We start from the raw sequence: 12,891 nt of genomic DNA, 5'->3' as shown, positions 1-12,891 counted from the left end.
AAATCTATTGAATTTGCTCAGCATACTACCAGACAGCTTAATGCGGACTCAGTAGCCTTAGACCAATTCCCTGCCACAAAACATTCCCATGGCAAAAGCCATTAACATATTGGGAATGCTGACAATTCCTCTGGCAACCTCAGCGGTGGAGTCAGAAAGTCACTTAACATTCCTTGCCTTCGATTTCTCTCTTTGCAAGTCAGGCTTTGGGCACATGGAGTGCTTTTTAATGCACGTTTGCCTGTGCAAACATAAACTGCTGCTATAATACAAACCGCACAAGAAATAAGATCTCCTGTAGTTATTTCTTTGTGACTAACATTTATGTGTCAAGAAGTGGTAGCCTGCACCAATGGAGTAAGGAGGTCTCCATATGCACCCAGGCATCCTTGCATGGACCCACAACAGGGCTTACAAAACTGTTCTTTGTGCTCATACTTAAGGTTTTTTTCTTTTTGGAATTTAACTCATTTTTATTAAGTTGCTCAATAAAATTTAATGGGATTGGAGTTTCATGCTGTGCTGAAGAGTTTACAATGTACAAAATACTGGCACTGAGAGAAAAAATGACAAAGTCATTAAAATATTTAGACATTGTACTGATGTAGCCGCTTTCATTCAAGAATTTCAAAAACACATTCTGATCATTAATCATCGCTCCCAGATGCCATGTATAAAAAGTATTACTGAACCAAATACAGATGAGACATAGCAAAGATGCTAATTGACTTGGCTGAGCTCATTTGGGATCTAATCCCAATATTCTGTTTGAATACACGGGTATTGCTATTCCTGTTGCCTTAAAATGGATCCAGAGGATTGACTACAGCTCTGGAAAAGAATCGATGAATCCATACCCCCAGCCAGCCTGCTCTGGTCACCATACCTGGCCTGATCCCAGAATGAACAAGGGGAATGGGTATTGTAGGTCTATGCTGAAAAATGGCTTAAAAGTTCTCACTGTGTGATTTTATGTTTTTGATGGATCTCCCATTTATAAGCAGATTTGCCATGTGCACATGCACATTTTTCTGTGGTTTCTTTCTTTTTTGTATACCATTCTGGGAGTAATTCCCCAAGCCAGGTACCTTGAACCTGTTTGCAACCTGATGAAAAAAGAGTTGGCACATGTCTGTGAGGGCATAGTTCAGCCTGGAGCCCCACTAATGGTGCAGACTGAAACAAAGAGATTCCATCTGGCTCAAAGCCTGAGCTAAGTCTGCATCTCTAGTAGTTAGGGACAGCAATCTTTCTGTACAAAGTCTGATATAGCACCACTGACATGAAGTAAAATCCACAAGCCTTTTTGACTACCATCCTCTAGAGAGCTGTACTGGAGTGGAACAGTGAGTCAGTTGTGATAGGATACCATTTGTTCCAGGCAGGAAGAAGATGGAGGCAGGTTTTTTGGTAGTATAGATGACATCCCACTTTCTAGACGACATCCCACTTTTTGGGTAGTATGTTGCTGAGGTTCCTGTAGTTGTCATGTGTTGCTCCCTATTGCTGACGGGGATGCAACAAGGTAGTAACTGACAGGTTAGATTCAGGAATATGGCTGCAGTGCTTCAGATGCATGCAGACCTCCCTGCATGGACAGACAACAAACTTTGTTGGGAGACCATCCTTTATGCTCACATTTCCAGGATTTGTTTACCATTCTATATGCAAAGCATTTTTGTTAAGCTGCTTGGTAGTCCTCAAGCATGCGGCACTTATACATCCAAATGGCTTACTTTACTGTCAGACTTGTTTGTGGTAAAGCTGTTACTGTCCAAGAAGACAGAGTCCAAGGAGCACTGCAATGGCAGCTAAGTACCCTCTGGGGAAGCATACACTGCAGGGTGAGCCCACAGGTACCATGTCACACACTGCTGCGGGTTCTTTCTGTGTCAAAGCTCCCCAGGACAAGCATACATTCTTCAAATAGATGCTGTGTATTTTGATTTCCATCCTACATAAATTCTCGATATAAAGACAAGAAATCATGTACATGCATTACCCAAATTCTTATAGACCATTTCACTTCTTGGAAAAAAACCAACACAGTCCAAAATGGGAATTTTTTTTTTTTTAACCTTCTCTCCCCTTTCTCAGTGACTTCTGTTGGAATGAGGAAAACAGCTAGTCTTAGGAGGTCAAGATTTTATGCTAATCTGTCATACAAGGTGTAAAGCATGTAAATGTTGTTCCACAGGACTCCTTCAGAAGCTGTTAATTCCAATAATGTCACTGTCTAAGATCTGGTCAAAACTTACAGATTGCCCACAGTGAAAACCCATGGGAAACTCATACCAGAAGAATGGCAGCTGGTACAGCAGTGCTCCTTTCAAAACAGAAGTGGGAGCCAATAGGTTGACGGAATCTGTTCTTGACTTAAGAAAAGTTTATTATTTTAAACTGCTTTTGAGAATTTCCCTGCATTTTAGTTGGTAAAAATAGCAACCTCTGCAAGGACACAACATAAGAATTACAATAAATAACCCCTTTTTAAATCATTGGTCTTATTGTTCCTTCACAAGTCTAAAACCTGAAGAGAAATTTGCTTAGGGCCATGGTATCATTCACGCTAATATCCAAAGCATTATCAAAATAACTATGTTTGTGTGTTCATAAGTAATTTAGCCTTAGTCTGAGAAAGCAACTCTTAACTGCGAGAGATTCAGGAAAAGGCGGTTAAGAAGTTACTGCCAAAGACTCATATGTAACAAATGCCCCTCTGTGTTAAAAGTGTATTAAGTAACAGCAGGACCTTTCTCTTTTGGAAACTGTAGTTTTTCATCTAGCTATCAGTTCCTAAGAGATTATTACAGATGATCTTTGGCCCACTCAGTGGGACTCATGGTATGTGCTTGTGCCATCAGAAACAGGCCTCTATAATAAATGCTGTACCTTAAACTGAACTTCACAAGCAGACTGGGGTCTCTTCAAAGTGCAAGGAAAGCACTGCTGTAGTTTTCACAGTCCTTCATGTAAAATATCGCTACATCCAGAAGGATCCTGTAAGAGAGAGGTTCACAAATCTCATTTGTACTGTGTATTAACAATTGCTGTGTATGGTAAAGGTGTTAGGTGATGAGGTTCCTGCAACGAGATACTCTGCTGTTAGCTTATTTTGCCAGTTAGATAACATCCTCCTAGCTCCAACAACAGAACACACAAGTCCTTCTCAAGCCTTGTCAAGGGTTTTATGCAGCAGAAGGATTAGGAGTCATGGACAGAAAAGGAAGTTATAATTTCAAAAAAAAATATGCTCAGGAGAAAACATAGCTGATGTGCCTCCTTCTTGTTGTGAATCCAGTTGTATAACATCTTCTGAATGCAATTGCCATGCCATTTCTCCATGCCAAGAAAACTGTAATACGGACACAGGTGGGCAAAGGAAGGACTAACAGATCTACTGCTGTGCAGGTTACGCATGCAAGACCAAGGGATGTTCTTCTTGCCTTTTAGCAGGAGGAACAAGTGCAGCTCCCACTTCTGCTTCACTGGCAGCAGTTAATGGGTGTCATTCTCTGTAGATTGTTTTGGTGTCTAGACAAGAAACCCATGCAGAGCTCCAAGGAGATTTTTTCTTTGATATTTCTTCATCTTCTTAGATATTGCATAACTTTGTTGCTGATGTAATGGAACAAGCACAGGCCAGGCAAACACCGACAGCTCCACCATGCCATAAGGCACGAAGAGTACAGGTCTACAGGTAGAGTCAAGTATTGTGGCCTGTGACCAGTCAGAAGCCAAGAACAAGGCAATCAGAGATAAGTGGAGTTTAGCATGAGGCAAAGCCCTTATGCTTTGTTCTCCCTAGTGAGGATAAAGACAGTTATCATACTGCAGTGCTGGGATTATCATATGAGGTAGGAAGGCCTGGCTCAAGATCATCCTAGTTGAGCAGGACCTATAGCAGAGAGGTAAGAAAGAAAAAAAAGAAGACCAGGGAGAAACTGGCCAGACTCAGGATTCATTGCTTCACCTTACTGAGTGTCTTCTGTATTTTTAACTACAAAATGGTGCCAACGAGACACCAGGGTCAGAAGTGCCTGGCTGACTGTAGCCAGCTGCAGACCCACATGTAAGTGCAGGTTCTCATACTCTGCTACCAAAAGCATCCTGGTATGTCTTTAGTCTACACAGCTGCACCATCTTTCTCCTTCAGGCAGAGAAAGCAGACAAGTTACTTGATTCCTAAGAGCTACAAGGCATGTGAGAATCCAGTCCCAAATCTTTTGATGATGCTTGGGCAATATGAAGAAGCCTTAAACTGAATTTAACTTACATTGATTCTCTGTGGCCCTTCACTCTACCAAAGGAGAATAAAGTCCCCCTAGATAAACTAGGAATTAGGCCCATAGTGGCTCTGAATTGCTTCTGGAGTATTGGGTTTTGAAATCTTCTTAGGAGGGCAAGGAAGGTTCATGATCGCTACTGGCAGGACTATAGGACAAAATAGACTGAACAACCCAGTGCCCAGCAAGATGGTGGATGAAGCTAGCTTTTGCTCCTACAGCATACATTCAAGGCAAAAGGCAAACCTCTGAATGTATCAGGTGAAAGAAGGATGAGTTTTAGGTCTATATTATAAACAGTAAAAATATTCACAAAATATGTGAAGGAAAGTTATGATTACTCATGATTGTATGCATCACATAAAAAACTTCAGATAAGTGTACTTCTTATTCAGAGGTGGAGCATAGGTAGCAATCAACAGGAGGCAGTCAATATTTGTATCCAGACTTCAAATATGAATTGCCAAATTAATAGCGGGTGAGCTTTCTTACCTCTTTCCCACCTCTCCTCTAAAACCAGCAATACCTAATGTCAATGTTACTTACATCGAGGAACTTGAATCAAGTAAAAAATAGGTATTTTTAATGCCAACATCAGTAAAAAATAGGTGCTTTGAACTTTCTAAAGACTTGTTTTATCAGTTGTTGCCTGGAAGGACTATACTATGATGGAGTTAACTTTATCACAGCTTGAATGAAGCAAATATAGGTCTAGGAGTTTCATGGAAGTTTGAGCTTTTCCAATATACTACAAATGTGATGCACTGAAGCGTTGCCAGAGGTATAGTCTTTTGTATCATTGATTCATGTTCAAAGGACCTGGAAACAAACTTGCCTTTTGCCATTGTATCTCTGATACCATTAAAGCCAGGCAGAGAAAAAGTGAGGGTAAGTTTATTCCCAGGCTAAGTGAGCTGGATGATGAGCTCCTTTGACTGCTGAAATCCCAAAACAACTCTTTGACTGAAAGGCAACAAATTATTTGGAAGGGATCCTGGCTTGGAATCAACCTGATTTTCCTCCTGGAATTACATGATACTGAAGAGATATTAAAAGTGGTAAAATTCTTTCTATTATGTGGGAAGTCAATGAAAACATTTAGAAAATGTAAAATACTTTTCAGTCTGAGCCTTAGAAATAAATTGATAGGCAAAACCTTTCACAATTGCCCAGAATACCAGTGGTTGATTAGACACTACTTGATAAGTCTGTGATTTAAAGGAAATCACAAACATCTCTATAATCAATCAACTGGGAGAGGCCACTTATACTCGCACAAAAGCAGAGAAGGTTCAGTGCCCATCTATTAAGCAAGAAAACAAAAGAAACTATCAGGATTTGGAGATGGATTTGCCCCTAGGTGTGTACTGTAAACAGCAAGGAGAAAAACAGAAAGGAGACAAACAGCATAGCAGAGCCCCAGCTTTTTAGACTGCAGCTTGCCAGAAAGACAGGCATGGAGCTACAGGCCAAGTAACTGCTTTTGTTCAAAAACAGTCAGATGAACATAATTTGTGTACATCGTTTACGCATAAGCAGAACTGCATGAAATGTGTACCCTACCATCATCAGGTTGTTTTTTCCAAATAGAAATAACATGTAGGAACTTTTTATTGCCTAATTGCTGGCATTTAAAAAGGGATATCAACTTTCCTTACAAAAGGAAATCACTTTGTTAATTCTCATTTTCCCTACAAGAAACTAATTGTAAGATGATATGGTTAGCTATTTTGTTAAATGTCTATGTTAAAAAAGGGCTATGAATTCAGACAGCTAACAGGATAATATATTACAGCCTGTATTGCACATAGAAAAAATTACAAACCTCCTCAAAAACCTTCAGATTATAATCAGAGCAAGGCTGTTGAGCTCCACCCCCAAAACAGTTTGCAAAGAATAGTGATATCCACAGAGCTAGTAAAAGCTGTTAGCAAACATACTGAACATCACCTAATTACCAATGCACCAGGAGGAAATAAAGTGAGAACACAAGAACAAACCAAAATCAGCCAGTAGATTTGACTGGAATCCAAGTGAAAGGCATCACACCACACGACTAACAACTCACAGTAAGGCTAAAGTGTCACATGCCACACAAAGCAAGCATTTGGAATTGAGTATGGGGAACACAGAAAAAAACATATTCAGTAACTGGTCAGTTGGAGCTTTGACCTTGAAATTAATGAGACACAATAAAGGGCCCTCAGTGTCATTTTTGCTGTCACTTTTTGGAGCAAGAACTGGGAACTGCTAACCAAGAGAAAGCCTGCCCCTTCAAATAACCATTGGGTTGCTCAGAATATAGTGGAATTATTTATAGAATAGTTTTCTTAGATGTTTGCAAAGTTCAGTATAGACCACTAAGAAAGAGAGAATGCTTTAATTGCTACAGTGGTAGCTCTACTATAAAAGGGGCCAACCACTCATTGCTAACACAGTGCCAAAGGGTAAGGATAAAGGAAAGGTGGTTGTGGCCAATTATTGTGAAACAGAGTTATTGATAATGTGGAAGTGAAATGATGGAAATGGCTTTCCCTGCTCCTTCTTTTCTTTTTTCGCAGTGCCTTGAGATGTTGAGCCTTCTTAGTTTCCTATACTGTGCCATGGAGATGGTTTGGGGTTTTTTTTTGTTTATCCTGTTTCCATGTTCCCCAGGGAGAACAGACAGATAGGCCTTCTCACCCAGTATCAATGGATTCCCTTCTACCATAACATTTTAAACAGGTGTAATTTCTTTTGGATGTTGACTCTTCCTCATTTCTTCAGTTAACAAAAGTCCTGTTATGACTATGTTTTACTTATTCTATGCATTTGAACTTTCCCTAAACCTTCCTTTCTAGGGAAATTTTTAAAAGTGTGTGTGGCAGGTTCTTTAATTCATTTTTAGCTGTAGCACAATATTGTATTTGGCTGTCTGATTAAGACTAACATTTACATGACATTTAGGGCACACTATTTTCTAGACTGTCTGTCATGAGTTGATGGACAGCAAAAAAGTCTGGATGTGAAGTCTTGTATATTCATCTGGAAGAAGGGAGTGGGGACTGCTTGGATTGGAGGGGGGAAGAATCTGGGGCCTAGACAGCCCTATTCTCCTGAGTGCGAATGTGTGGGGAAAAACATCTGAACGGAACTCATGTTACTATCCTACACCCAGATCCTTTATCACTCTACATGAATACAATTTTCGTATTGTATTCAAAGTTTCTTAAAAACTTTGGAATTTCTTTTAACATTTATAGACTAAAACAACATATTTAAGAACTGTGGCTAGGAATTTCAAATTGAGTTTAAGGTATTCAAATCTCACCAAAATGGGTATATGGCATCCACTTCACTTTGCAAATTCCAGTTTTCATTCACTCCCTAACAGTACCTGCACACTACAACAAATCAAATAAAAATTATTCCCTATAAGCAAATTATTTCAGTCTCAAATTCTTCACATTGTTTTCACAACTTATTGTATTTGATAGAGGCTAATGTTAAGACAAAAAGATAAGAATTTATTTAAACACTAGACTCTACGTGGACTGTTGTTCACTTCCAATCTGATTTTCCCATGAGAACTTGAGAACTGCTTCTGAAATGACCCACAGGAAGCTCTACCCATTTGTCAAAGGATACTGTCTGGTATTCATTTTAGCAAGTTTCAAAGAGAAAAAAAGAGACAGAAGGAAAACGGAGCAGGGAATAGGCTTGCATTTTATCTTGATCCCTGTAACAGACATATAGCATTCTGTGCTGAATAGATACATTTGATTTAAAAGCAAAAACTGCCCTATGATTTTGAACTCTGTGATGAGTTAAATTCTTAGCCCATATAGCTAGCTAGTTAAACCAATACAAAAACAGGCAAGAGAATTGATCCAGAGAAAAGCAGGAACACTCCTTACCTCTCTGCCTTTTCTCAGTTACTCAACCAGAGCAAGAGCAGAGCAACAGCAGGTTACGCAAGGCAGCTTTACAGGATGTGTCTGTGTCTTATTTAGTATTTTGAGACTTGAAACTAACCATGCTCCATGGACAAGACAGAAGTAGCAAACAGGGTGGTCCTAATAGCTTGTCTTCTCCTCCACGTCCAAAATATCCCCATTGTGCTTTTTACCCAGGTACATTCTCTTTCACATGGTGAGTTATGCCTAACCATTGTGCTCAGAAACCTTTCCTGCTTGCCACACTAGAGGGGTTTTTTAACATGTCTTCAGCCTGCTTTGTCCTTTTGCAGAGCACGGAGAAGAACATGTAGATATACAAAAAAGATACATTCCTGCTGAAATCACAAATCACGTTATCTTCCACCTCTGCCACTTTATGTTCATTCAAATCTTCCATTTGAAAATGCATATTACAGATATGACTTGCATGTACAGGCATGTCAACCCAAAGCAACATACACCCTTCCACACACTCCGTTGAAAGTTTGATTCATTCTATACATGTGTGTATAGTTCCAAATTAAAAAAAAACACTTTAAAAAAGAATAAGAGAGTCAAACACTCAAAAACTGGGAAACGTCAAAGACAAGGTTAAGTTGGTCTAGTTCTGCACGTGCATGATGTGATCCTATCTTTTTTTCTTGGGACCATTACAGAATCTTTCCCATATGTCCTCAATCTTCCTGCCTTCTGCCTCATCTTTCCCGTAAGTCTTCTTCCCAGCCTTTTCTCTTTCCTTCTTTTGTGCTTTTCAGGCTTGTGTTTTCATTATATCTAGATAGTCTATCCTTAGGCTGGGCAATTTTAAGAACAGCTGCTCTACTGCCACTGTGGGACACAACTGGTTTGAGTAGTGGTGTGATGCTGTTAGGGCTGCAGGTCCTGTCTCTGTATCTGACTGAGTAAATTGTGTTCAATGGATGTGAACTCTGGCCTCCATGTGTTCCTGAACCTTTTCCAGACTCAGAGATCTTCCTTACAGGAAATATAAATTTTACTGATCTTTGGCTATGCTTTGTGGCAATGCAGATCTGTGAAATATGCTGGACTACATGAAGAGGAAATGTTTTCTAAGCACCAGTTTTCTTCCCCACGGTCATGTGGGACTATGTGAGCCAAGGATGCAGAAAATGTTAGCAGAGGTGTATAACAACAATAAAGTTCCTGGCCTTTAAAAAAAAAAGTACCCTGAGTTGTCTTTGTATTTTTGATCTGTTTAGATCCGTGAGACAATTTTCTTTGACAAATTTCTTTTCCATTACATTATTTGTCCTAAAAACTGAACTACAGAACAGGGTTTTTTCCCCCATATGTAACATCTTATTTTTTTCCTGGCTAATGCTTTGATATTTATTTTGGAGGGAGACTCTAATTAGTGAAGGGTGCAAGACTGAACCATGTGTGTCACTCAGAGCTGCCAGGGAAAGATACCAAGCTCCGCAGACACAGTGGTATTCTGTTGACTAGAATATGTGGTATATTGCAAGATACAAAGTCTTTGCCTGCAAAGGAATAATGACTCTTTATGTGTTCTGTAAAGACTGAAAACTCAATGTGAGAAAATGTCCCCTGTGAAAATAATACACACTGAGGTTTGTTATTTTAGCATAAGTCAGCATAAGTCAAAGCTTAAAAAAGAAATTGAATTTTTTAATGAGAGATGGATGCAGGAATTAGAAAATTTTATTCACACATGACATTACAATCTCTTACGCATCAGGGAGTCTGAGCAAGAGATAGACTGGTGGAACCGCACTCTGACCTTCCCAAAACATGAACAGAGACAGCCACCAGAAAAAGCCCCTGATCAAAGGGACTCAGTATCCTCCCTCCACCAGGATGTCGGCAGGGACTTAAGGGGAAGCAGCGAGTGGAAGCAAGTCCACAAACAGGGCAGCAAGCAAATGCCCTCCTTGCCCACCACGCCTCCCCAGGTGCCTCTGCACAATAGATATAAGGCTCTAGAGGTGGAGGACCAGCCAGTGGATGATGTGGATGTCAATCCATCTACACCAGAGGAGCAGCCAAGACCAGAAAGACACACACCCCATATTACTACAACCTCCACAAGGAAGAAAAGGTGTGTCATAGTTGTAGGAGACTCCCTGATGAGGGGAACAGAGGGTCCGTAAGTCAGGCAGACCCTACTCATAGGGAAGTCTGCTGCCTCCCAGGAGCCTGGGTTAGAGATATCACTACGAAACTTCCTAGCCTGGTACAGCCCTCCAACCACTACCCATTACTGCTCTTCCACGTGGGAGGTGACGAAGCTGCAGTATGTGGCCCAAGGGTGATTAAAAGAGACTTCAGGGCCTTGGGATGGTTAGTGAGGGAATCTGGGGCACAGGTGATTTTTTCCTCCCTCCTTCCATTTGTGGGCAGTGAGACTGGAAGGAACAGGCAGACCCAGTCTATTAATACATGGCTCCGTGGCTGGTGTCAACATCACAATTTTGGTTTTTTTGACAATGGGGTGGCCTACATGGCACCAGGCTTGATGGCATCAAATGGGAGCTACCTTTCTCAAAGGGGAAAGAGGGCCTTTACCCAGGAGCTTGCAGGGCTCATTGACAGGGCTTTAAACTAGATGTGAAGGGGGAGGGGGAACATATCAGGCTTGCCTGCAGCAAGCCATGGGAGGACACACAATGGTTAGAGGGATGGGGTGCTAGTATGGGCCCTCAACATGCTGCCCAGGGGCCTGCTGGGGACAGTGCACCACAGTCGAAGTCTTGCAGAGATGAGCTGGGAACTCCTGAGGTAGTAGGAGCCAACAAGGAAACTTTCGTGGAACACCTTACAGGAAACAAGGGGTGTTCCACTAGGAAGGTGACATGGCCAACAGCCCAGATGAAGTGTCTCTACATGAATGCACACAGCACGGGCAACAAACAGGAGGAGTTGGAAGCTACCATGCTGCTAGAAAGCTATGACCTGATTGCCATTACTGAAACCTGGTGGGATGAATCCCATGACCGGAGTGTGGCTATCAATGGAAGGAGGGGCGGAGGTGTTGCCCTCTATATCAAGAAATGGACAGAGTGTGAAGAGCTGTCCCTGAAGAATAGCCATGAGCACGTCGAAAGCCTATGGGTAAGAATTAGTGACTGAGGCAACAAAGGGAACCTTGTGGTTGGTGTCTACTACAGGCCGCCTGATCAAGGAGAGCCTACTGATGAAGCCTTCTTCCTCCAGCTACAGGAGGCTTCACACTCGCAAGCTCTTGTCCTACCGGGGGACTTCAACCACCCCGACATCTGCTGGAAAAGTAGCACGGCAAGCTGTAGGCAATCCAGGAGACTCCTGAAATGCATTGAGGATAACTTCTTAACCCAGGTAATAGACACCCCTACCCGAGGGGATGCAATACTGGACCTCATGGTCACCAATGCAAGTGAGCTCATCAACGACGTCAAGATTGGAGGCAGCCTAGGCTGCAGTGATCATGCATTGGTGGAGTTCACAGTCCCGAGGGATATGGGACTGGCAAGGAGTATAGTCAGGACCCTAAATTTTAGGAAAGCAAACTTCCAGCTCTTCAAGGAGTTAGTCAGTAGGACCCCCTGGGAAACGGTCCTCAGGGACAGGGGAGCAGAACGGAGCTGGCAGGTCTTTAAGGATGCTTTCCATAAAGCACAAGAGCTCTCAGTCCCCAGATGTAGGAAATCAGGCAAGGAAGGGAAGAGACCAGCATGGCTGAGTCGAGACCTGCTGGTCAAAGTAAAGAGCAAGAGGGAACTGCACAGGCAGTGGAAGCAGGGACAGGTAACCTGGGAAGAGTACAGGGATGCTGCCCGCTTGTGTAGGGTTGGGGTCAGGAAGGCCAAGGCGCAGCTGGAGCTGAACTTGGCAAGGGATGCAAAGAATAATAAGAAGGGCTTCTACAGGTATATCAACCAGAAAAGGAAAGTTAAAGAAAGCATACCTCCACTGATGAACAAGAATGGTGACCTAGTATCAACAGATGAGGAGAAGGCTGAGGTACTCAACAACTTTTTGCTTCAGTCTTCTCTGGCAACTGCTCTCCTCACCCCTCCCGAGTCAACGGACAACATGTTGCAGACCAGGGGTGTAAAGCCCCTCCCACTGTAAGGGAAGATCAGGTTTGTGACCACCTGAGAAACCTGAACATATATAAGTCTATGGGACCTGATAAGATGCATCCCAGAGTCCTGAGGGAATTGGCTGATGTAGCTGCCAAGCCACTCTCCATGATATTTGAAAAGTCATGGCAGTCAGGTGAAGACCCTGGTGACTGGAAGAAGGGAAACATTGTGCCCATTTTGAAAAAGGGTAGAAAGGAAGACCCTGGGAACTGCCAACCTGTCAGCCTCACCTCTGTGCCTGGGAAGATCCTCCTAGAACCTATGCTAAGGCACATGGAGGACAGGGAGATGATTTGAGACAGCCAACATGGCTTCACCAAGGGCAAGTCCTGCCTGACCAACCTAGTGGCTTTCTACGATGGAGTTACCACAACAGTGGACAAGGGAAAAGCAATGGATGTCATCTATCTGGACTTCTGTAAAGCCTTTGACACGGTCCCCCACAACATCCTTCTCTCTAAATTCGAGAGATACAGATTTGATGGATGGACTGTTCAGTGGACAAGGAATTGGTTGGATGGTCGCATCCAGAGGGTAGCGGTCAACGGCTCAATGTCCAGA

At 42.2% G+C, this 12,891-nt stretch overlaps 1 protein-coding gene across 49 annotated transcripts in view; it reads right to left on the bottom strand.

The window, feature by feature from the left end:
• LOC140661310 (uncharacterized) overlaps positions 1 to 12,891 on the bottom strand; it is a 274,629-nt gene that overhangs the window by 116,587 nt on the left and 145,151 nt on the right. For all 49 annotated transcript variants that reach the window (XR_012045756.1, XR_012045739.1, XR_012045736.1 and 46 more), the window contains one exon: positions 2,893 to 3,000. The gene's annotated coding sequence lies outside the window, so the exon portion shown is untranslated. The remainder of the gene's footprint in view (positions 1 to 2,892; positions 3,001 to 12,891) is intronic.

This window comes from Ciconia boyciana, chromosome 1, assembly GCF_034638445.1.
Source record: "Ciconia boyciana chromosome 1, ASM3463844v1, whole genome shotgun sequence".
NCBI lineage: Eukaryota > Metazoa > Chordata > Aves > Ciconiiformes > Ciconiidae > Ciconia > Ciconia boyciana.
This window is presented reverse-complemented; position numbering and strand designations above follow the sequence as displayed.